Source organism: Scyliorhinus canicula, chromosome 17 (assembly GCF_902713615.1).
Source record: "Scyliorhinus canicula chromosome 17, sScyCan1.1, whole genome shotgun sequence".
NCBI classification, from domain to species: domain Eukaryota; kingdom Metazoa; phylum Chordata; class Chondrichthyes; order Carcharhiniformes; family Scyliorhinidae; genus Scyliorhinus; species Scyliorhinus canicula.
Genome location: NC_052162.1, coordinates 116,982,056 through 117,003,242, shown reverse-complemented (window position 1 = coordinate 117,003,242; position 21,187 = coordinate 116,982,056). Strand labels below are relative to the sequence as shown.

At 49.1% G+C, this 21,187-nt stretch overlaps 1 long non-coding RNA gene across 1 annotated transcript; it reads left to right on the top strand.

Annotated features, from left to right (window-relative positions):
* Positions 1-4,245: 4,245 nt before the first annotated feature.
* On the top strand, positions 4,246-16,586 carry LOC119951390. Its single transcript, XR_005457607.1, has 2 exons — positions 4,246-4,414; positions 15,631-16,586. It is a non-coding gene; the product is annotated as an uncharacterized LOC119951390 (long non-coding RNA).
* Positions 16,587-21,187: the final 4,601 nt, after the last annotated feature.

Sequence of the window (21,187 nt, the reverse complement as noted above, 5' to 3'; positions counted from 1 at the left end):
CTCTCCCCAGTGTGAACTCGCTGATGTATCCGCAGGGTGGATAACCGAGTGAATCCCTTCTCACACTGAGAGCAGGTGAATGGCTTCTCCCCAGTGTGAGCTCGCTGGTGTGACTGCAGGCTGGATAACTGAGTGAATCTCTTCCCACACTGAGAGCAGGTGAACGGCCTCTCCCCAGTGTGAACTCGCTGGTGTATCCGCAGTTTCGATAACTCAGTGAAGCCTTTCTCACACTGAGAGCAGATGAACAGCCTGTCCCCAGTGTGAAGTCGCTGATGTATCCGCAGTTTTGATATCTCAGTGAATCCCTTCTCACACTGAGAGCAGGTGAACGGCCTCTCCCCAGTGTGAACTCGTTGGTGTCTCCAAAGGCTCGATAAAGTAGTGAATCCCTTCTCACACTGCGAGCAGGTGAACGGTCTCTCCCCAGTGTGAATGCATCGATGTCTTCGCAGGGCGGATAATTGAGTGAATCCCTTCTCACACTGAGGGCAGGTGAATGGCTTCTCCCCAGTGTGAATGCGTCGATGAGTTTCCACTGCAGAAGGAGCCTTGAATCCCTTCCCACAGTCCCCACATTTCCACGGTTTCTCCAGGGTGGGGGTGTCCTTGTGTTTCTCCAGGTTTGACGATCAGTTGAAGCCTCATCCACACACAGAACACGTGTACGGTCTCTGCCCACTGTGAATGGTGCAATGTTTTTTCAGGCTGTGTAACTGGTTAAAGCTCTTCCCACAGTCAGTGCTCTGGAACACTCTCACTCGGGTGTGTGTGTCTCGGTGTTTTTCCAGTCACACTGATGGTTAAAATCTTTTGAAACAGACAGAAAAGACAAACATTTGTCCTTCTAGATTTAAAGTCCGGTGATATTCAGTTCCAAGGAATTGAGACTCAGTCAGATCAAGACGTGACGTTTGAGATTTCTGTCTGTAATTCCTCCATTTCTAATATCCTGTAAAAACAATTTACAAAAGACATCACTATCAGTACAGGATAGAAATTCAGAACAGACAATTCTAGTTGCTATGGAACATTCTTTCCTCTCTCATTCCCCAAAAGGTGTAAATCTCGATCCCACACACTCTCCCTCCATTCTCACTCTGCTGTATCTAATATTCACCCTCCCAATTCTCCTGAAGGTGCTGATTCAGGCTGATTGACAGATCCCTGCTCACTGCTTCCTGTCCTAGGCACAGAGATCATAACAAATACGAGCTGCAGTCGGCCATTTGACCCATCGAGCCTGCTCGTCTAATCTGTGGGATCATTGGCCGATCTATGTCAGCGACATTCTCCGTGTTATTGACCTGAGGCTGAGTGAGCTGGCTCAATATCTGTGAGCACATGAGTCGAGCTTTAAAACACCAAGGAAAGGATCAACGATCCCGAGGAGAGAATCCTGAATGTTGAGCAAGATGCCTCTTCGGCGGAGGCAGCAATTAAATCCTTTTTCATCCCAGGCCTGGAATCATTCACTTCCACAACTTGAAAAATCACCAGAGGGTCCTGGAAATGGGTACGGTGAGGTGGGACCTGGCTCCATGAGGGAGTGAGGATTTCCTTCTTCCAGGTCATTTCGGCAGACACACAAACGAAGCATCGAAGCTTCAATGAAGTTCGAAGGGAACTCGAGGCTCCGTGAGTGAGTTATGTCGCTTTATCTTGTGACTCTGAAAATTGTATCTGACAACTCCGTCAAGTCTTTCAATAATCCGACTGCTGCCTTGGCCTTAATTAAATCCATGAAGCACAAGGATTTGGAGGGATGGTTTGCAGCTCAGACTAACTCAGGCTCTAATCTGGACTCTTTCCCTATCATGGTGTTTGTCTGAATTTGTTATCTTTTATCCTGTTGAAGAGAGTTGTTATTCTGTGAGCGCCAATTGAATGTCTTCTTCCTCTCGAGTGTTATCTTATATCAGTTATGGTAGATGTGCCGTGTGCTTATTATCCATCGTCTTTCTTCTATTATCCGAGCGTTGATCATGGCAGAACCGAGTGGTGCCATTGCCGAAGGGTGGGTGGTGGTGGATGCAGGTCTTCACGGGTGGGTCTAAAATGTGGGAGGGACATTCGATCCCCATTCCCTTGTTGGTGCTTCTTTTTTTCTCCCCATTTTGGAGAAGGTATCCTGAGGGTAACGACAGTCTGGCCGTGGGGTTAATCCTCCGGGTCCTCAGTCTTATTGAGGAATGTCCCCTTGGATCTATTGTGGTGGTGATTCTTTTGTATTTTTGTTATTATGGGAGGGTTTCTGTGTTGTTGACTTTATCCTACTCTGGTACAGACAGGGCTTTTATCGTGAAAGGAGCAGTTTGGGGAGATTTTGGTGCCTCTGGTGTAAAGTGAGTTGGAGGAGGGGGGAAATGGCGCACGCCCGATTGTGGTGTGAAGATCTGTTCCTGTTCTCTCTGTCGCCTAACTAATGGCGACCGTTAATCTGCAAATTTTCTCAGGAAATGTACGGGGCATCCATCACCCTATCAGAAGGAAAAAGATCCTCTCCTTTCATAAGGAGAAAGTCAACATAGCTTTATTACAGGAAACCCAGTTAGCTTAAACTAATTTGGTGTGGCAAGGTGGCATAGTGGTTAGCATAGATGCCTTACAGCGCCAGGGACACAAGTTCAATTCGGGCCTCAAGTGACTGCCTGCTTTGCACCTTCTCCTCGTGTCTTCGTGGGTTTTTCTCTGGGTTCTCCGATTTCCTCCCACAAGGCAAAGATGTGCAGTACAGGTGGCTTGGCCATGCAAAAAAGCCCCTTTGTGTTCAAATAGGTGAGGTAGGGTTACTGGGGGACAGTGATAGGGTGGAGGCATGGGCCTAGGTCGGGTGCTCTTTCAAAGGCAGGTGCGGAATCGATGGGCTGAAAGGCATCCTTCTGCACTGTAGGGATTCTATGATGATGAACACTTTAAATTGAGGCCGGATTGGGTGGGAAGGATTTTTCTTGCCTCTTTGTCATCAAGTAGCAGGGGTGTGGCAATCCTTATTAATAAAAATATCCCTTTTAAGGTTGAAACCTGCACCAAGGACAAAGGAAGTAGATATGTGATCATTAGAAGTTTGGTGCATGGAAGATGTTGTTTCAATAATGAATGTTTATGGATCCCCGAATGACTCCGCGGAGTTCATAACAAATGTTTTTGTGGATTTTGCAGTTAGCTTCGACTAACTCTTTTGTGGTTGGTGACTTCACGGCCACTTATATCCTCTGGTAGATAAACTCCCGGGTTACCAGGACCTCCCCCCCCCCCCCCCCCCCCCCTACTAGCTGGCGCGTTGGCCTCGGTTTGTGAGGAGGTGGGTTATGTGGATATTTGGAGAACTTTGCACCCGAGGGGCGGAGAATTTACCTTCTTTCCAGTCCCACAGCAATGTCAGACTAGAATCGCCGACTTCTTCGTGCCGAGGATGACCTGGTGTCCGCTTGCACCACAGGGAACATCATAACCCCCCTCCTGTTTTTCTGGAGGTTCTGCTCGAGGGCTCAGCCCCAGGTCGAGAACGTGGAGGTTTGATGCCTCCCTGATCAGAGATACTTCATTCACTACACATTAGGGGGCAGCACGGTGGCGCAGTGGGTTAGCCCTGTTGCCTCACGGCGCCGAGGTCCCAGGTTCGAATCCCGGCTCTGGGTCACTGTCTGTGTGGAGTTTGCACATTCTCCCCGTGTCTGCGTGGGTTTCGCCCCCACAACCCAAAGATGTGCAGAGTAGGTGGATTGGCCTCACTAAATTGCCCCTTAATTGGAAAAATGAATTGGGTATTCTAAATTTAAAAAAAAAAAAAAATTCACTACACATTATAAGGAAGAGTTTGAGTTCTTCCGTTAACTGGGCCCCTGGTATTTCCCCTCCAGCCGTGTAAAGTTCATGCCGCGGGGGAGGGGGGGTGATGATTTCTGTTCCTGCTGCTGATGAAAGGTGCAGAATGCTGGAGAACCAGCGGCGGCTGGAGGTTTGTTTGCTGAAGGCCCAGGAGGAAGTTACCATCTGAGTGAAGCTCAATCACACCAACCCCGCGCTCTGATTGGCTGAAGGACCAGAGTCCTTCCGGTCGCGCAACTCTTCCCATTGGTCAAAGCCTCAGCAGGAAGGTCAGGAGGTGAGCGCTACTGCACATGCGCACTCTCCTTTAGACATGCGCAGTCTCAGGCAAGGGGGAGATCACTGAGGGGCTTCTCGCCGTCAGCCGGATGCCTGGAAACCTTGTCTCGAGGAGTTGTGGAGGGACGGGTGGGAGCGGGGCTCCGCGTCACGCACTGGAACCATCGCGTCACGCACTGGAACCCACGCGTCACGCACTGGAACCTCCGCGTCACGCACTGGAACCCAGTGACGACATCGCTAGTGTAATTCCTATTGGCTGATTCAGGCAGGGCTCCATTGTGATGTCACGGCGGAAGTGAAGGTGAAATCTCCTCCTGTCTCCAACATCTAAAAGTAAAAAACTTTCTTTTCTCCCCCTTTCCATTTCTTTTCTCATTCTCCCCTTCAATTGGTCACTTGCAGCAACTGAAGGGAAAGGAAGTGAATCCAGGGAGGGTGCAGACTCTGCAAAGCTTGGCCCAGGTCTCTCTCTCTTTAAAGACATTGACATCCTTTGCTCCCTCAGCTTGACACATTTATTTGGCTAAAAGAATGGGTCTCTTTCCTCATGTTCACAATTAAAGGGCTGGTTTCCCCAGGATTTGGCTGACATTTAAGGGGTCAGTAAATTAATATCAGACAGAGAAATATCCAGTGTAGTTGTATGACATATTAGATATATTGTTTATGGTTCTATAATGGAGTATATTTATTATTTTGGTAGTGTAATATTGTGCTGTCGCTATGTTATATATTTACAGTCATCTCTTCCCTCAAGAGTGTTGTCAGTCTCTGGATTTCTCTTCCACAGGGACTGGTGGAGTCTGGGGGTCACTGAACATATTCATGGATGAGTTAATATTTTTAATATTTCTTTTGTTATTTTCTGAACCAATTTTTAAACAATGAATGCGACAGGATAATAGAACATTTGTGGAAAATGGGTACAGTGTACAACAACTGATACTGCCAGCATAAATACAAGCAACACATTGCAGAATTAATTTGTAGCAGGATATTTGAGCGACCAGAGCCTCGAGATGAACTGCCTGAATCAATTAACAGGTTAACATAGTAAGTGGAAAAAGAGAGTAAGATTATATGAGAATGGAAGGTTAACAATGTAGGACGCACACCCCAAAACATTACAAATGGACGAACAGCATAGTCAAATTGAAATGAATATCACAACATAGATGACATTGAATCTCTATAGTGCAGAAGGAGGCCATTCACTCCTTCAATCTGCACTGACCCTCAGAAAAAGCACTCCACTGAGGCAAACTTCCCACCCTATCCCCGTAACCTCGTGCATTGATCATGGTTAACCCACCAAACCTAAGATCTTTGGACACGAAGGGGCAATTTAGCATGATGAATCCACTGAACCTGCACATCTTTGGACTGTAGGAGGAAACCGGAGCAGACACGGAGAACATGTTAACTCCACACAGATAGCCACTCAAGGAATCTAACCTGGGCCCCTGGTTCTGTGCAGCAGCTGTGCAAACCACTGTGCCTCACTGTGCCCTACTCCCGGCCTAAGTTGAATTTAATTCACTGATGGAAATCCCTGGAGGAGCAAGTCAGTCAAATTGGAACCTAGAGATCTGAGATAGGGGTCGCATAATTTACCAAATGCATCAGACTTTGAATGAACTGCAGACATTAAAAATTCCATGGGAGTGCATTCTGTAATCAGCCTATGCCAGTTTTGGATAGAGGGAGAAGTGACTGGTCTGCTTCTATATCGAGCCACATGGATGTTGGGTCCATCCTAACCCAATCCCTTATGAACCTCAGATGAAAGGCCAATTGATAAAGCCTGATATTTGGGAGACCCAACCCTCCCTTTGATCCTGGTGATTGGAGCTGAACAAACTTGAGGTGAGGTTTCTTTTTGTTCCAGATAAATGTACTAATCATTCCCTTAATTTCCTTAATGACTCTGGTCGACAGCAGTATAGGCAGCATCTGCAGAGAGTACAACAGTCTGGGCAACACATTCAGTTCAATGAAGGCGATCCTCCCTCACCATGAAATCGGAAGAGCCGACCACTGGGCAAGGTCCCACCTAATAGTCACCATCAGCTGTGGAAAGTTGGCCCCATATAGCTGTCTGAAAGAGGGGGTCATTGACATTCCCAGATATTTAAATCCCAAGTGGAACCATCTGAAGGGGAAGTTAGCAAGAGGAGGGGTCTTACCCCTCAACCCCTCCCCACCTTGGACTCAGTAAAACTGATCTTAGAAGCAGAGAAGGCTCTAAATCTTTCCAGAATCGGGTGCAGCTGGTTAAGATGAACATTGTGCTGTGGTTTTTATTTTAATCACAGTGTCGACCGGTCTTTTTGCCGAAATTGTTCTTTATGGGGATGGATAGGTTGGTTTTATTATTTGTGTGGGCAGATAAGGATTAGGAAGACGGTGATTCAGAGAGGGTGACAATCGAGGGCTTGGCCCTTCTGAACCTGTTAGACTATTATTGGGTAACGAATGTGAAGAAGGTGCATGTTTGGAGCAGAGCGGTGGAGGCTTTGTGGGGGAGGATGGAGGTTGCATGTTTCACCAGGGTAGTTCTCGGGAGTCCTGTGGTGGTGGCCATGCTGAAAATATAGAGGCAATTTGTGCAGCACTTTAGGTTGGTGGGGGCGGGCCGAGGTCAAAGTTCATGCCAATCCGGCAGAACCATAGATTTGAGCCAAGGAGGATGGCTGCATCGTTTCGGGGATGGGAGGAGCGAGGGTGTGATGGAAATGAAGGACTTTGGAGTGAGAGACAAGAGTGGGAATGTGGTGCGGAAGGGGGTAGAGGTGAATGAGGTCTTCAAGGACTTTTACGGGGAACTGTACCGGTCGGAGCCAACGGGGGAGAGGAGGGGAATGGAGAGGTTCCTTGACAGGCTTTCTTTCCCGAAGGTGCAGGAGGAGAAGGTGGAGGGGCTGGGTGCGCCGATTGAGCTGGAGGAGCTAGTTAAGGGGATCGGGCAGATGCAGTCAGGGAAGGCACCGGGGCCGGATGGGTTCCCGGTGGAATTTTATAAAAAGTTCATGGACCTAGTGGGCCCCTTGCTGGTGCGGACAGTCAACGAAGCGTGGGAAGGGGGGACTTTGCCCCCGACGATGTCACGGGCACTGATCTCGTTAATTTTAAAGAAGGGCAAGGACCCCCAGCAGTGTGGTTCATACAGGCCCATATCTCTCCTCAACGTGGATGCTAAGGTGCTGGCAAAAATCCTGGCCACCAGGATAGAGGACTGTGTGCCAGGGGTTGTGCATGAGGACCAGACAGGTTTTGTGAAGGGAAGGCAGCTGAACACGAATGTGCGGAGATTGCTGAATGTCATTATGATGCCGGCGATTGAGGGAGAGGCAGAGATAGTGGTGGCGCTGGATGCGGAGAAGGCCTTCGATAGAGTGGATTGGGGGTACCTATGGCAGGTGTTGGGGAGGTTTGGATTTGGTGAAGGGTTCATTAGATGGGTAAGGCTGCTATATGAGGCCCCGATGGCGTGCGTGGCCACGAATAGGAGGAGGTCGGAGTACTTCCGGCTTTACCGAGGGACCAGGCAGGGTTGCCCCTTGTCCCCCTTGTTGTTTGCACTGGCAATCGAGCCGCTGGCGATGGCATTGAGAGATTAAGAGAGGTGGAGAGGCTTGGTGCGAGGTGGAGAGGAACATAGGGTGTCGTTGTATGCCGACGACCTGTTACTGTATGTGGCGGACCCGGTGGGAGGGATGCCGGGAGTGATGGAGTTACTAGCCGAGTTTGGGACCTTCTCCGGTTATAAATTAAACTTAGGCAAGAGCGAGGTGTTTGTGGTGCACCCTGGAGACCAGGAGGAAGGAATTGGTAGGCTCCCGCTTAGGAGGGCAGGGGAGAGCTTTAGGTACCTGGGGGTGCAAGTGGCCAGGGACTGGGGGACTCTCCACAAGCATAACTTTACCAGACTGGTAGATCAGATGGAGGAGGAGTTCAGGAGGTGGGACATGCTGCCATTGTCGTTGGCAGGGAGGGTGCAGTCCGTCAAAATGACAGTGCTTCCGAGGTTCTTGTTCCTTTTTCAGTGCCTGCCCATATTTATCCCCAGGGCCTTCTTTAGGAGAGTGACCGGCAGTATTCTGAGCTTTGTGTGGGCACATGGGACTCCGAGAGTGAGGAGGGTGTTCCTGGAGCGAGGAAGGGATAGAGGCGGGCTGGCGCTGCCCAACCTTCTGGGGTACTATTGGCAGCCAATGTGTCAATGGTGCGTAAATGGGTGATGGAGGGGGGAGGGGCGGCGTGGAAAAGAATGGAGATGGCGTCATGTAGAGGTACGAGCCTGGGTGCCATGGTAACGGCACCGTTGCCGCTCTCCCCTAAGAGGTTTACCATGAGCCCGGTGGTGGCGGCGACCCTAAGAATCTGGGGACAGTGGAGACGGCATCGGGGGGAAACAGGGGGCTCGATGGAGGCTCCACTGGGTGGCAACCATCGGTTCATCCCGGGGAACACGGATGGGGGATTCAGGGGATGGCAAAGGGCGGGCATCAGCAAATTGAGGGACCTGTTTATTGGCGGGAGGTTTGCGGGCCTGGGGGAACTGGAAGATAAATTTGGCCTTCCCCAGGGGAACATGTTCAGATACCTGCAGGTAAAGGCGTTTGCTAGGCGACAGGTAGAGGGATTCCCTTTGCTGCCCTCGCAGGGGACGATGGACAGAGTGCTTTCGGGGGTGTGGGTAGGAGAGGGGAAGGTGTCTGACATCTATAAGGTAATGCAGGAGGTGGAGGAGTCGTCAGTGGAGGAGCTGAAGGCTAAATGGGAGGAGGAACTCGGGGAGCAGATAGAGGACGGGACTTGGGCGGAGGCCTTGGAGAGAGTCAACTCTTCCTCCTCATGTGCGAGGCTTAGTCTCATCCAATTTAAGGTGCTGCACCGGGCCCACATGTCCGGGACTAGGATGAGTAGGTTCTTCGGGGGTGAGGACAGGTGCACCAGATGTTCGGGAAGTCCTGCGAACCACGCCCATATGTTCTGGGCATGCCCAGCACTGGAAGCATTCTGGAAGGGGGTGGCGGGGACGGTGTCGAGGGTGGTTGGATCCAGGGTCAAACCAGGGCGGGGACTCGCGATTTTTGGGGTTGGGGTGGAGCCGGGAGTGCAGGAGGCGAAAGAGGCCGGTGTCCTGGTCTTTGCGTCCCTAGTAGCCCGTCGAAGGATTCTGTTACAATGGAAGGATGCAAGGCCCCCAAGTGTGGAGACCTGGATCAGTGACATGGCGGGATTTATAAAATTGGAAAAGGTCAAATTTGCCCTGAGAGGATCAATACAAGGGTTCTATAAACGATGGCAGCCTTTTCTGGACTTCCTGGCTCAGAGATAGGTAACTGGGTCAATAGCAGCAGCAACCCGGGGGGGGGGGGGGGGGGGGGGTGCATTATTGTAGTGTTTATCCTGCTAACCTTTATAGTGTGTAATTTGCGTTGTTGTTAAAATGCTGGGTTGTTCATGGGGATGGGGCGAATGTATATGATTGTTAATATTATTGTTATTTTCGGTATTTTACTAAGGTGCGTTATTGTTGTATAAAATCAAAATTTCTCAATAAAAATTATTTTTTAAAAAAAGGAAATGAAGGACTTATTTCTAGAAGGGCGGTTTGCGAGTTTAGGGAGTTGGGGGAGAAGTTTAGGGTCCCACAAGGGGACGGGTTTTCAGGTAGATGCAGGTGCAGGACTTCGCAAAAAAGGTTTTCCCGACCTTTCCGGTGACACCGCCCGCCTCGTTGCTGCAGGGGGTGGTGTCGGTGATGGAGGTCGGGGGAGTCGTCTGGCCGATTTATGGGAGGAGCTGGAGGAGGGGCTGTGGTGTGAGGTGCTGCGGAGGGTGAATGCCTCAACCTCGTGTGCGAGGCTGGAGTTGATGCAGCTAAAGGTAGTACACAGAGCCACCTGACCAAGTCGAGGATGAGCCGGTTGTTTGAGGGGGTGGAGGATATTTGTGAGCGGTGTGGGGAGGGGCCCAGCCAATTACATTCACATCTTCTAGTCCTGCCCGAAGCTGGAGAAATTCTGGAGGTTGTTCTTCAGCACCATGTCGGTGACCTTGTGTGTGGATATAGAGCCCAGTCCCCTGGGGGCCGTATTCGGGGTGTCGGACTTGGCCGGGTTGCAGACGGGAGCGGGGGATGTTTTAGCCTTCGCCTCGTTGATGACTCGCAGGCAGGTTCTGTTGGGGTGGAGGTTAGTTTCTCTACCCTGTGCCTCGGTGTGGCTGGGGATTTAATGGAGTTCTATTTAGAAAAGGTGAAATTTGCTCTAAGCGGTGAGTAAGGGGTTCCATAAGAGATGGGGTTTGTTTATGTTACATTCCAAAGGTGGGTAGGTTCGGTGGATTACCCCAGGCTAAATTGCCCCATAGTGTCCAAAAGGAAAGGTGGGGTTACTCGGTTACGGAAGTAGACTGGAGGCGTGGGCTTATGTCGGGTGCTCTTTCCAAGGGCCAGTGCAGACTCAATGGGCCGAATGGCCTCCTTCTGCACTGTAGGGATTCTATGAATCTATAATTTCAAGGAGCTGGTTACCATCAACTGCAAGGGGGGGAGGGGAGTGAGTGAGGTGGGGAGGTTGGTTCGGGAGTTGGGGGTGGGGTGGGTTTTGGGGGTTTTGTGTTGGTTTTATTTTGTAATGTTATCTGCTGTAAATGTTAAAATGCTAAAATCTGAATAAAATACTTTTTTGAAAAATCTATCCACTACTCCAATAATGGCCGGGACAGAAACACTGGGGTCGACATCATCAGCAGCCCATCATCTGCACACACAGTGATCTTGTGCTGCCTCACCCCACCCCCCAGTCCCCATATCAAAGCCAGCGTGACCTTCTCCAGCGGCAGGAATTCTGCCAGGTCGCTCACCCACATTCTCACTTCCGGCAGCTCCGAGTCCCACCAGTACAACAAAATCCGTCTCCGGGCTATCAGGGAGGCAGAGGCCAAAACATCGGCCTCTCTCCCCACCTGGACTCCCACATCCTCCGACACACCGAATATCGCCACCTCCGGACCCGGGGCCACCCCCACACCCATAACATCCCAGAACCCCTGCCAGAACCCCTCAGTCTCAGACACGCCCAGAACATGTGGCTGTGATTCACGGGCCCCCCCGAACACACCCACACCACCTTCCACCCCCACAAAGAACCGGCTCATCCTCGCCACCATCATGTGGGCCCTATGCACCACCTTAAACTGGATGAGGCTCAACCTCGCACACAACGAGGGCGCATTCACCCTCCGCACGGCCTCTGCCCATGTCCCGGCTGCACCTCCCCTCCCAACCCCTCCTCCCATTTGCTCTTAATCTCCTCCCCCGGGGCACCCACCCTCTCCATCAATTCTCTGTAGATATCCGACACCGTCCCCTCCCCGATATCATCCTCTGAACTTGTCCTGCAACACCGGAGGCAGCAGCCCCGGGAAGGACGGCTCCTCTCTCCTCAAGAAATCTCTCAGCTGCAGCAACCTAAAGCCGTTCCCTTTTGGCAACTCTCACAATTCATCCAACTCCTCCAGTCTCGCAAATTTCCCCCCTGTGAACAAGTTTCTAAAGTTCTCTATCCCACCGGCTGCCAACCCCAGAACCTGGTACCCAATCCCGCCGGCACAAAGCTGTGGCTGTCAGATATCGGTGCCAACACCGACATGTCCTCCAGCCCGAAATGCTGCCAGCACTGACCCCACACCCAAAACGCTGAAACCACCACCGGGCTGACCCCACACCCAAAACGCTGAAACCACCACCGGACTCACGGAGTTCCTGACCGGAGAGAACGGAAAAGGTGCCAACAGCAATGCCCTCAAACCCGTGCCCCGACACAACGCTACCTCCACCCGTCCAGACACCGATCTCTCCTCCACCACCCATTTCCTCACCATCGCAATATTCGCCGCCCAATAATAATTTGTCAAATTCAGCCCCCCCCCCCCCTCCCATCGAATCCTCCGAGAGAGTCGAGGGTTGTGGGGAACCGGCAGGAAAATGGAGAGAAAGCTGAGATGAGGAGGGATTTCCTCACTCGAGGATGTGGTGAAGCTTTGGAATTCTCTATCCCAGAGACCGTGGAGCCTCGGTCATCAAGTATTATTAAGACAGATTGATAGTTTTCTAGAGATTGAAGAAATCAGGGGAGCTGGGGGATAGTGTGGGAAAATGGTGCTGAGGTAGATCGACCAATTATTTAATTGAGTGATTGAGCAGGCTCGATGGGCTGAATGGCCGACTGTAGCTCCTATTTGCTCCCGTCTCTATGTCCAGGACAGGAAGCAGTGAGCAGGGATCTGTCAATCAGCCTGAATCAGCACCTTCGGGAGAATTGGGAGGGTGAATATTAGATACAGCAGAGTGAGAATGGAGGGAGAGTGCGTGGGATGGAGATTTACAGCTTTTGGGAATGAGAGGAAAGAATGTTCCTGAGAAATTAAAATAATCTGTTCTCAATTTCTATCCTGTACTGATAGTGATGTCTTTTGTAAACTCTTTTTACAGGATGTGAAAAGGATAGGATTTACAGACAAAAATCACAAAAGTCACGTCCATATCTGACAGATTCACTCGGTTCATCGGCCATTTAATCTGGAAGGAGAAATGTTTGCCTTGATGGCTTCAAAAGATTTTAAACATCAGCGTGACTGGAAAAGCACCGAGACACAGACACCCGAGTGAGAGTGTTCCAGAGCACTGACTGTGGAAAGAGCTTTAACCAGTTACACAGCCTGAAAAAACATCACACCATTCACAGCGGGGAGAGACCGTACACGTGTTCTATGTGTGGACGAGGCTTCAACTGATTGACCAACCTGGAGAGACTCAAGGAGACCCAAAACATGGAGAAACAGTGGAAATGTGGGGACTGTGGGAAGGGATTCAGATCTCCATCAGAGCTGGGTGCTCATCGACGAATTCACACTGGGGAGAGGCCATTCACCTGCTCTGTGTGTGGGAAGGGATTCACTCAGTTATCCAGCCTGAAGAAACACCAGCGAGTTCACACTGGGGAGAGGCCGTTCACCTGCTCTCAGTGTGGGAAGGGATTCATTGAGTTATCCGGCCTGAGGAGACACCAGCGGGTTCACACTGGGGAGAGGCTATTCGCCTGCTCTCAGTGTGGGAAGGGATTCACTTGGTTAGAAAACCTGCAGTCACACCAACGAATTCATACTGGGGAGAAGCCATTTACCTGCTCCCAGTGTGGGAAAGGATTCACTCAGTCAAATTGCCTGCAGACCACCCAGCGAGTTCACACTGGGGAGAGGCCGTTCACCTGCTCTCAGTGTGGGAAGGGATTCTGTGTTTCCTCGTCCCTGCTGAGACACCAACAAGTTCACAATTGATCACAGTGACGGATTCTGCTGTTATTGTTTCTGCTTCAATTACATCCAGGACTGCATTTCGTTCTCTCTTCTCTTTCCGTCTCAGGGATTCTGAGACAGAAAAAGTGATGCAACCGCGGCGAACAATAAATACTAAAGATTCCATTAGATCAAAGGAAGAGGCTCATAAAGTGGCCCAAATAATAGTAAACCTGAGGATTGGGAACTTGTTTTAGAATTCAGCAAAGGAGGAGCAAGAAACTGATCAAGAGAAAATAGAATATGACAGCAAACTGGTGAGAAACATAAAAAGTGGCTGGAAAAGCTCCTATAGGAATGTGAAAAGGAAAAGATTAGCAAAGACCAATGTGGGTCCATTCCAGACAGAGACAGGAGAGTTTATAATGGGGAATAAGGAAATGGCAGAGAAACTAAACAATGTGTGTCTGTCTTCACAGAGGAAGATACAGAAATTGTCCTAAAAACACCAGAGAACCAAGGGACCAGTGAGCACGAGGGACTGAAAGAGATTAGTATTAGTGGAAAAAGCAGTACTGGAGAAATTCATGTGATTGAAAGTTAATAAATCCCCAAAAGCTGATGCTCTACATCCCAGAGTATTGAAAGAGGCGGCTGTAGAGACAGTGGATACATTGGTGATCATGTTTCAAAATTCTATAGATTCTGGAATGGTTCCTGCATTATTTAAGGAGTGAGAGAGAAAACAAGGAACCACAGACCCATTAGCCTGACATCAGTAGGTGGGAAAATGCTACAATCGATTATAAAGGATGTGATAACATACGGATTAGGAGCAGGAATAGGCCACTCGGCCCCTCGAGCCTAGTCCACCATTCAATATCTTCACAGGGTATCTGGTTGCAACCTCAATTCTATCAGCTCTGCCTTCAAAATATTCAAAGACTCTGTTTCCACTGCCCTTTGAGGAAGAGAGTTCCAAAGACTCACGACCCTCAGAGAAAAAAGTTCTCCTCTGCCTTAAATGGGCAAGTTATTATTTTTCAAGTGACTCCAATTTCTAGATTCTCCCACAAGTGGAAACATCCTTCCCACATCCACCCTGTCAAGGCCCCTCAGGAGCTTATACGGTTCAATCAAGTCACCTAAATTCCATCGGACACCAGCCCAGCCTGTCCAATCATTCCTAATAAGACCAACCTCCAATTCCAGGTATGAGTCCAGTAAACCTTCTCTGAAGTGCTTCCAACACATTGACATCATTCCTTAAATGAGAGCAATACTGTACACACTGCTCCAGATGTGGTCTCACCAATGTCCTGTATAACTGAAGCATAACCTCCCTACTTTTGTATTCAATTCCCCTCACAATAAACAATAACATTCTATTAGCTTTCCTAATTACTTGCTGTACCTGTATACTCGCCTTTTGTGATTCATGCTCTTGGACACCCAGATCCCTCTGAATCTCAGAGCTCTGCAATCTCTCACCATTTAGATATTAAGCTTTTTTTATTCTTTCTACCCAGATGGACAATTTCACCTTTTCCCACATGATTCTCCATTTGACAGGTTTTTCTCCCACTCACTTAACCTACCTATATCCCTTTGTAACCTCCTTATGTCCTCTTCACAATTTACTTTCCTACCTATCTTTGTATCATTGGAACATAGGATCAGGAGTTGGCCATTCAGCCCGTCAAGCCTGCTCCACCATTCAATACGATCATGGCTGATCATCGATTTCAATGCTTTTTCCCCCACACTGTCCCCATATCCCTTTGTGTAGGGGCTGGTTTAGCACAGTGAGCTAAAACAGCTAGCCTGTAAAGCAGAACAAGGCCAGCAGCGAGGGTTCAATTCCCGTACCAGCCTCCCCGAACAGGCGCCGGAATGTGGCGATTAGGGGCTTTTCACAGTAACTTCATTTGAAGCCTACTTGTGACAATAAGCGATTTTCATTTCATTTCATGTTGGTATTTAGAACTCTGTCCATCTCTGCTTTAAACACACTCAGTGACTGAGCTTCCACAGCCCTCTGGGGTAGAGAATTCCAAAGATTCACAACCCTCTGAGTAAAGAAATGTCTCCTCCGAGACCCGTCCTAAGTGGCTTCCCCCTTAGTTTGAAATTGTGTCCCCTGGTTCCAGACTCCTCAACCCGGGGAAATTTCTCGGCACGTCACCAATTATTTTTGGCTCTCAACAGACACGGAATACAAAGCAGCTGAGAAATGTGAAGAACTGATGATGAATGCTGCAGCATCGATAGCAACCTGTCTTCCCATCAAGTGAAGAATTCTGCTGTCAGAGCCAGGCAACTACATATCACTGAATTGTTGAAGCTTTTCTTGTGTAATCTTGGAGGCCGCCCCGGTCTGTGGAAATCTAGGAGTTGGTAAATTTATGCTTGTGACTGTGACTTGTGAGAAGACTAAACTGGACTATACTTACTACACTCGCATGTATGTTTGACTGTTGAAACATGTAAAATTATATTGCACAGTACAAGTTGCACGTAATCATAAGAAATGTTTCAAATGAAAAATGTTTTTAGAAAAACAAAGCCACCTGCGTAAATAGCTAGTTCATTTTTTTATGGAGGAGGTGTGACAATTGGAAGATTTTAGGAAAATTCGATTATAAGTGTATTGGGCAATGTAAAGGTTAAAAGCGTGGGGTTAGAGTGTGATTCACTGCAGTGGTCCTTTTTTTATTTTAAAGAAGGATCCTGTTTTGCAGGACCTGGGTGTGTTTAGTAGCCAGAAGGTGAAATTGACAATGGAATGTGTTTTTCAGTCTGGGCTAATGGACTGTGGTTTGACTGGGAAAGTACTTGTGGAATTAATGTTCTTTGCAGCCGGCAGAGATCATTTGTTTTCCAGCTTGTGGAGATGAGGTCATTGCTGGGTGGCAACCAAGGAAGGCAGAAAGACATTTTCAAAATCTTTAGAGAGCAGTTTTTGGAGAAAGATTTGGAGAGAGGAGTTGAATTCTGGGTCCACAATTCTCCCACAGTAAGATAGATTGAGAGCTGTATCTTTCTTTTCCTGTTTAATGGGAGATTGAGTAGTCGTGTTTAAGTGGGTGACTGTAAGTTGTTTTTGGGTGTGAAGTTAAAATGTTTAATATTGGAGCCATAATAAAGTTTTATTTGAAAAATAACCAAGCCCTATTTCTTCATGCGATCACTCCTGGAGCGAATCATTCTTTCTGCACAGTCTGACAAATAAACTGATACATTGGGGTTTTGGTCCAGTATCCCAGCCACTGTTGGGGTCTGGTCTGCGATCGGAATAGTGACCGATGTATCAATTGGTTGGAGGCCCATTTCCCAGTCAGTCCTCCAGCACCTTCCTGTCTCTCTATTAGTGCGACACCCATGGCAGTTTCCCAACTGGGGCCCAGGCCCTGTTATTCTCAGCTAAATTCAGCCTCAGCTCTGTCTCCTGCCTGACATTGACATGAGCAATAGAGACAGAAAGGTGCCCAAGGAGCAAGTGGGAAGTTCAAACTTGTGGCTCCAAATCAACACTTCGACATTTGTCATTTAAATCCATGTTATTTATACTGGGTTTTTAGTTATTAGATTTAGGCATTGGAGGCAAAAGGTGGAGGGTTTTAAAGTATAACTTTTCCTTTCCAGCTAGTGTCCGCCATGGCTCAGTGGGCAGCACTGTCACCTCTGAGTCAGAAGGTTAAGACCCAGTCAGGGACCTGTGGACAAAAACCAGTTCCAACATTCCTGGTCCCAGCACTGAGGGAGTGCTGCACTGACAGAACAGCCTTTTCTCAAATAAGATGTTAAACTGAGGCCCTGTCTGCCCCTCTCAGGTGGGTGTAAAAGTTCCCACAGCCACTATTTTGAAAAAGAGCAGGGGAGTTATCCCCGGTGTCCTGGTCAATATTTATCCCTCAGTCAACATCACTAACAACAGATCATCTGCTCATTATCACATTGCTGTGTGTGGGATCTTGCTGTGTGTAAATTGGCTGCTGCGTTTCCTACATTACAACAGTGACTACACTTCAAAACTACTCAATTGGCTGGAAAGCACTTTGGGACATCCTGTGGTTGTGAAGGTGCTATAGAAATGCAAGTTTTTAAATTGAAGACTTCTGTTATCTGATCTTTTATCTGGAACTTAATTGATTTCAGCCACCCACAAATTACCATTTAATAAATTCACTTTTGGCGGACATCCGGTGACAGCGAGCGGGAGGCAACCGCACATTGGAGGGCTCCCGTTCGGGAACGGCATTTTCAGGGATTAACGCCCGGTCCCAGGGGCTACAGAGGCGGCAAAAGCAGGGAGACGGCACAGCGAAGAGAAATGTCAAAATCAAGTAAAATAATGGCCATGAGAAAAGCGGCTGAAAGTCCGTCGGGGAGTGGAAAGGTCACCGTGGGGACGGCAAGGAAAGTGGAGGCTGGGGCACCAGGGGAGGCCGCATTGCTCACGGCTGAAGAAATAACTAAAGCGATGGCCGCGGAACTCGAAAGGCAGTTTACAAAGCACATGGAGGCGATGAGGAAGGAGATGGTATTGAAAGTGCTGGTGGAGGAGGCGATTGCCCCGGTGAGGACGGCGCTATTGAGCACAGTGGAGGAGCAAGGCGAGGCGCTGAAGGAAGTGAAAGAGACATTATTGCAGCACGGTGATCAAATTACCGCGATGGGGAAGGAGATGCGGAAGGTGCTGGAGATCAACAAGGATCTGCGAGCCAAAATGGACGACTTGGAAAACAGATCCAGGCGACAGAATCTGAGGGTTGTGGGTCTTCCCGAAGGAGCGGAAGGCCCGAGGCCGGCTGAGTATTTTGCCACAATGTTGGCGAAGCTATTGGGGGAGGGAGATGATCCATCCCGATATGAACTGGATCGGGCTCACCGGTCGTGAAGGCCCGTACCAAAGGAGAGTGAGCCGCCAAGAGTAGCAACTTTGTGTTTTCGAAGGTACAGCGTGAAGGAGAAGGTCCTGTGCTGGGCAAAGCAGAAGCGGGTGGTGCAGTGGGCTGGAGCTGGTATACGCATATATCAGGACTACACGGTGGAGCTGGAGAGGAGGCGGGCTGCCTTCAGCCGGGTGAAGAAGGCATTGTACATCAGTAGGGTGCAGTGCGGCATAGTATACCCAGCTAAGTTGAGGGTGACCATTGATGCAAGGACTTTTATTTTGGGACGGCAGAAGCAGCGGAGGAGTTTGCGAAGGCAGAAGGACTGTGGCTGAATTGAGAAGTGGACATGTATCGATGTAGCCTCATGTAGCTGTATTTTTTCACTGCGGTTGGTGTATGTGCTAAATGAGCTAACGTGTATATACTTGGACTAAGGGAAGAGATGGGACTTTCGCTTGCAATGATGGTTCTTTGGGGCTTGGGTGTGTATGTGGGGTCTGTGCTAAAGGGGAGTTCTTGGTTTTCCTGGGACTGGGCAAGGGGAAAGACACCTGGGTGGGTGCCGCCATGACCGGCCAATGAACAGAGTGAGGTGGGGGGAGGGGCTGCGGCCATCAGAGCCCGGCAGAGCAGGTCCCTATGAGTCAAGCCGGGATGGAAAGTTGGGGGAGGAAAGGAACAGAGGTTGGGGGGAGGGGTTTTGTGAAAGGAAGTGGAGAGGGGGAGTCGGGAAGGGGGAGTCTGGATGGGGGGAGGGCTCGCAATGCGTGGGTGTCATGTACGGTACTCTTTCGGGGATTGGATGGCATTCAATGTTAGGGGGAGGGGGAGGGGGGTGGACTCTATGGGCCAACGGTGTCCATAGGCGATTCCTGATTCTTTTTTTTGTTTGTTTTTTTTCCTCCTTGGATTATCCCGCTGTGGGTGGGTTTGTTCTATTTGATGCTTATATTGCCAGGAGGGTCATTGTTTGGGGTGGTGGGAGGATGGGATCGTTGTTGTTGATAAGGGAACTGACTTTGTATTTGTTACCGTTTACTGTCTGTGGGTGGGGTGTAAATTCTGAACAAAATGTGAAAATGGAGAATAAAAATATTTCACAGAAAAATATATTCACTTTGGTTCGGACAAGACTGTAACCAATTACGGCAAATTCAGAATCCTCGGGATAGTCAATTTAAAAGTTTATTAAATGAAAAAGGTTTATTGAACAACTTTAAGACATTGACTTTTACAACTTCATGTGGGTGATCAGTCTGTAGCAGCGTAACCCTCTCTGGCTCCTTCTTTGACAGTAATTTCCTTGGAACTCGGCCTCGGGAATCTTCAGTACTTGGCCAGCAAGGAAGACCTTCAGAACGTCTACTTTTATCCCCAAAGTGACCGTTACCTCACGTCAGAGTTGGGCCTGTTGTAACATGACAATTGCTCAATTTGGTCACTAGATTAATTGAATTGGTGGACAGGTAGGTCCATGGCGTCTGCAGTGGACAGGTAAGGCCATGGCGGTATGCGAATTGCAGTGGATCAAGGCACTCGGGAGTCTGGAGTTGAAGTGTCTCATGGCCAAGCTCTCGAAGCTCATCACAATGATCGATGCCAAGGCCACTGGATGGTAGTCGTTGAGGCACGTTGCCTGGTTCTCCTTTGGCACCGGTATGGATGGTGGTCTTCTTGAAGCAGGTGGGAATCTAGGAACGGAGTAGGGAGAGGTTGAGGATGTCCGGAAACACATCCGCCAGTTGGTCCGTGCAGTATCTGGGTGTACGACCAGGAATCCCGTCAGGACCTGCCGCTTACCAAGGGTTCATTTTCAAGAAGGCCGATCTGACTTTGGAGGCTGTGACGGTTGGTATGTCACAGGTTTGTGTGTCCAAGGTTGCTGGGGCAGTTGACAAAGGTTTGTTGGTTTCCTGTTGAAGAGAACATAGAATGCATTGAATTTGTCGGGGAGGGGTGCCCTGTTGCCAAAGATTCTTCTCGGCTTTGCAGCTCATTATGTTGTTGAAGCCTTGCCACAACCGACGAGAGTCCATGTCATTAGTCTGTGACTCTAGCTTAGTCTGGGATTGTTTCTTGACGTCCCTGTTGGCTTTGTGGAGGTCGTACCTAGATTTCTTGTATAGGTCAGGGTCGCCTGTCTTGAATGCCTCAGACCTGGCCTTCAGTACGGAGTGAATCACCCGATTAAACCATGGTTTCTGGTTGGGTAACGTACAGACTACCTTCTTTGACACACAATCTTCTACACACTTGCTGATGAAGTCTGTGATGGTGCTGGCAAACTCGTATCGGTTGGCTGCTGAGTTCTTGAATATGGACCAGTCCACTGACTCCAAGCAGTCGCTTAGGAGCTCTTCTGTTACCTCAGACCAGCATTTGCACAACCTTCTTAACCGGATTCTCCCGTTCAGTTTCTGCTTGTATGCCAGGAGAAGGAGCACCATCTTGTGGTCCGATTTTCCGAAGTGCGGCTGGGGGATGGATTGAGAGGCGCCCTTGATGTTTGTGTAGCAGTGGTCAAGGTTGTTGGGGCCCCTGTTGGGACAGGAGATGTGGTGGTGGAATTTTGGCAGTACACTCGAGGTTGGCCTGGTTAAAGTCCCCGGCCACGATGAACAAGGCCTCCGGGTATTCTGCTTCATTGTTAGGTGTGGCCTCGCTCATGTTTGATCAAGTTGGTTGAGGTTCTAAACCTCTTTGCGCAGTGAGAGCAGCTGAACGGTCTCTCCTCAGAATGAATACGCTGGTGGGACATCAGTAACAGTTAACTTTTGAAACCCTTCCTGCAGTCAGAGCATTTAAAGGGTCTGCTCTTGGTGTGAGTGACATTGTGGTTCAGCAGGCTGGATAATTGAACAAATCCC